This window comes from Phalaenopsis equestris, unplaced genomic scaffold (genome assembly GCF_001263595.1).
Source record: "Phalaenopsis equestris unplaced genomic scaffold, ASM126359v1 Scaffold000224, whole genome shotgun sequence".
In the NCBI taxonomy this organism is placed as follows: Eukaryota; Viridiplantae; Streptophyta; class Magnoliopsida; order Asparagales; family Orchidaceae; genus Phalaenopsis; species Phalaenopsis equestris.
Genome location: NW_018164666.1, coordinates 6,534,219 through 6,539,089, shown reverse-complemented (window position 1 = coordinate 6,539,089; position 4,871 = coordinate 6,534,219). Strand labels below are relative to the sequence as shown.

Here is a 4,871-nt window from a genome sequence, read left to right as displayed (position 1 = left end):
CTCATGCGAGTTTTCATGCGAGTTTTTCACAAAAATGAGTCAAGAAGCGGTTTGAAGTTCTACAAGAGGTGGGCTTCATTACTAGTCCGCTAGGATGGTCAACAAAGAACTCCTAAGGCTAGATTATGGTATACGAGAGTAAGAGACTAAGACCTCACTAAAAATGAGGTCAACACCAGGTCACAAGTCCCGACTTCACCGTCTGTGTAGATGCCAAATTCTTACCACTCCCTCGGTCGATGATAAGACCGCATACCTTCTGTTAACTTTGCAACAGATGTAAAAGATAATGTGGTGAAGCCACTTTGGATCCCTCGTATCATTTAGAATCCGCTGAACCACAAGTATTTCTCCTTGATCTGGTGGCAGATGGTACACCTCGCCATGTTCCTCAGCTTTCTCCTCATTGCTTACCTCCTCCATGATGCCCTGCTTTGTAAAAGATACGACTCGGCTCGTCGGGTAGCTAGAGGGAAAATGAGCAAATCAGTGGCGTTTGAAATATGTTTTTGCGAGGATTATAGTAGGCATGCTACTCTTCAATGATTTCTTCTTACTGAGGGTGGCTTTATCCTTATTTGAACCAGTTTTCTCAACTCCCTGAGGTGTGCTGTTGTTGGTGCCTCCAACTGTGGGTGGTGATTGGTGGTGGTAGCCTGATCTGTTTCTGCTACCTCTTAACTTTCCATGCTAAGGTATGAACATCCAAGTGATGAATAAGGCTACAACTACATAGCTAATAATGGGCTTCAGGCCCCCAAAATAACGGTTTATGAGATACTCATCTGGCTTGATGATATCACACCTCATCTACAACTGATCAAACTGCTCTGTGAACTCCTCTATTGACAGATCCCTCTGTTGCAAGTAGCTGAGCTCAGAAACACATCTAAGCAGTAATAGGGTGAGAGATATTTCTTCTGCATCGTTTTTTCATCTTCTCCCACTTGATAATCTTATCCCAAGAGAGCTGAAGGAGATAATAATCCATGGAATAAACTTATCCCAGACCTTCCCTTTTTCTCTGTCTCTCTAAGTTCTCTCACCACAAAGAGACACACATATACTTTATAGCAGCTAATTTGACCCTCTTATTCTCTGGCACATCCATATACTCAAAAAGATCCATTCAACAAATTGCAGTCAATCAATAAATTCTTCTAGATCCATACCTTCATCAAACTCAGCGGATTCACTTTAATGCTGAAGTCCCTATGCCCTCTACATGATATCTCCTTTTTCAAATTCTCCATATGGAAGGGATTCAGATACCCCTCTTTAGGCCTCCTCTGGCATTGGATTCCAAAACGTCATGGCATGTTCTCTTCATCGTTGAAATTTTCCTTATGGAAGGGATTCAAAGTTTCCTCTCTTTCTCCCCTTCAACTCTCCAGATCTCAGTTGAGGATAATCTTCCTATGGGTTATCTCATCAATCTCTACAAGCCTTTGTTGAATACGACAGAGCTCTCATCGTATCTCCTCTTGGGTAGGCTCAAGCCTATATCTTCTTGGTGGCATGGTTAGGGTTTGGGATTTGTGGAAGTTGAAAGATTATTTGGTGGTAGGAAGAAATTTTTTTGAGTTATGGTAGATGTTGGGAAACCCTAGGATAGAACTAGAGTTATGCTAGCTCCGATACCAAATAATACCGGAGTTAACCTAAACCACGACGAAGCGACAAATATTATTGCTTTTCAAAGAAAGTCAAGACGACCCTTCAACCAAACAACACAAGAACATACAAACAGTAAGAAACAATAATGACTGCCAAATAAGAAAAGGAAAACATAAAAAACAGAAATGACCCCCTCTAAGGAGGGGGTGTGAGTGGCAGAAAAGAGCAGGTGGTGGCGATGCTGGAGGAGCAACAAGTAGTGGGAGGGCTGCGGGGAGGTGCAAGGGACGGTGAGCAATGATCCGGAAGAGGTCGGCGGTGATCAGGGCAGCACTTAGAAGAGGGAACAATAACCTGGGAGAAGTCAGCGGTGGTCGGGGCAACACTCGGCAGAGTCTACAACAGTCTTGAAGGAAAAGGATGGGCTGGAGGCAGCAAGATAGAAGTGGCGTACAATAGTAAGGAGTGTGAATGGGGTGGCCAACGATGATTGGACTGTGGCAAGATGACAGGCAGCAACAAGACGAATACATCCCTAGGAATGGAAGAATGACACAATGGCAAAAAATTGAAATTTAGAATGATAAAAAACTAACTCTAAAGCACTCAAATAACGCATAAATAATAGTTGCTAGTAGCTCATAAAGGAGGGAATAGGAATTGGAAAAAAATAGATATGGGAAAGGGTATAAAAGAGGTAAGCAATAGAATAGGAAGAAGATCCTCCTTTTGGAAGTGAGTGAAATAGGAAGATGGGAGAGGGGAGGGGCGATAATTGCAGCCCCAATAGAAAGTTGGTCAGTCCAACCTCTCTGCTAGACAAGCACCCATATGCTCACCGCGTCAAGGGAAAGTGAAATAAGCGAGGGTTTTGGGCAGAGATGAGAAGCTTGTGCGAAACCAGAAGAGGGGGAGGATGTCAGAGAGGGGAATAGGTAATAGGGAGATAGGTTTGTGGTTTTAATTTATTTTTATTAGACTTAATTATATTATTTTAATTTATTGATAATTAATAAATAATTTATATAATATTAAATTAATTATAATTAGATAAATATATATGTAATTATTTAATAGTAAATTAATAAATAAATAAGTATTTTAAATTTCAAATTATTTAAAAAAATTCTAAAGAATTTTAAATTATATAACTAATAATTGATTAATGTTAAAGTATTGATTAATTAATAATTAGTTTTAAAAAATAAATATTAATTTATATAACTTATTATTAATTAATGTAGATGACTAAATTTCCCTTTTTTATTTCTTTTGAGACTTTGGATACTCATTTCTTTTGGGACTTTAGAAACTTAAACTCGCTCAAGATGAGGTCTGTAAAATATTAATGATATAACAAACTTGTGGTTGGTTATAATTATGGTTGTACAGTAAGTCAATTGGGAACAAAAAAAATTTTGAGTTATCCTACACAGCATAAGCTTGCAAAGTCAGCTGGTGGCACTATTGTATGCACTTATTCAACACAGATATAGATTGATTTTAAAACTAGACAAAGATCGCTCATGAATCAGGTATAACCGAAAATCACAATCCACCAATTCAAATTCTTATATTACTTGATTTTGCTTTTCAATGAAAAGATTCAACGACCTTAAATTGTACCAATCCCAGTTAAATGCTTGAAATCCTTTATTCATGGCAACATACCATCAAATCTCCCAGCCTTTTGAACTAAAGCAAATAATCTTAGCAAAAACTTCCTACTCCAATTATTTTATGTTGTCATAAATACAATGTACATTGCTCTACCGAATCTTTTTTTGTTTATTCTCACATATTAAGTACCCGAGAGATCACTCAAATTTTTTTTATTTAATAATTATCTTTGGATGTTCAATAAATCCTCATAAATCATGCTAAATCCTTTCAAAATTGTCAAACAGTTTTTCCAGATTTATCAGGATTTACTTGCTAACATACCAAACAGTTTTCAGAATTTAGCCACCTTGATAAATCTGGATTTATAAGATTTATTAAATTCTATTTAAACTGAATCCTACTTGCAACAAAACGTCCCTATATCTGGCCAAGCAAAGTGAACAATGGAATTTAACCTTTATTTTGATTCTAAAATGATTTTATTTCTTTTCTAATTCATTAATCTCTAGTAATGGAACCGACAAGTTAAGAATTCCTCTAAACGCTTCAAAATCACAAGTTTAACTTAGGAAACTAGTTATAGAATTTTAAATTATATAACTAATAATTGATTAATGTTAAAGTATTGATTAATTAATAATTAGTTTTAAAAAATAAATATTAATTTATATAACTTATTATTAACTAATGTAAATGACTAAATGTCCCTTTTTTTATTTCTTTTGAGACTTTGGATACTCATTTCTTTTGGGACTTTAGAAACTTAAACTCGCTCAAGATGAGGTCTGTAAAATATTAAAGATATAACAAACTTGTGGTTGGTTATAACTATGGTTGTACAGTAAGTCAATTGGGAACAAAAAGAATTTTGAGTTATCCTACACAACATAGGCTTGCAAAGTCAGTTGGTGACACTATTGTATGCACTTATTCAGCACAGGGATATAGATTGATTTTAAAACTAGACAAAGATCGCTCATGAATCAGGTATAACCGAAAATCACAATCCACCAATTCAAATTCTTATATTACTTGATTTTGCTTTTCAATGAAAAGATTCAACGACCTTAAATTGTACCAATCCCAGTTAAATGCTTGAAATACTTTATTCATGGCAACATACCATCAAATCTCCCAGCCTTTTGAACTAAAGCAAATAATCTTAGCAAAAACTTCCTATTCCAATTATTTTATGCTGTCATAAATACAATGTACACTGCTCTACCGAATCTTTTTTGTTTGTTCTCACATATTAAGTACCCGAGAGATCACTCAAATTTTTTTTATTTAATAATTATCTTTGGATGTTCAATAAATCCTCATAAATCATGCTAAATCCTTTCAAAATTGTCAAACAGTTTTTCCAGATTTATCAGGATTTACTTGCTAACATACCAAACAGTTTTCAGATTTAGCCACCTTGATAAATCTGGATTTATAAGATTTATTAAATTCTATTTAAACTGAATCCTACTTGCAACCAAACGTCCCTATATCTGGCCAAGCAAAGTGAACAATGGAATTTAACCTTTATTTTGATTCTAAAATGATTTTATTTCTTTTCTAATTCATTAATCTCTAGTAATGGAACCGACAAGTTAAGAATTCCTCTAAACGCTTCAAAAGCACAA

At 35.4% G+C, this 4,871-nt stretch overlaps 1 protein-coding gene across 3 annotated transcripts in view; it reads right to left on the bottom strand.

The window, feature by feature from the left end:
- The window catches only part of LOC110023388 (alpha-mannosidase I MNS5), a 112,620-nt gene that overhangs the window by 9,993 nt on the left and 97,756 nt on the right, over positions 1-4,871 (bottom strand). The gene's annotated exons all lie outside the window — the stretch shown is intronic.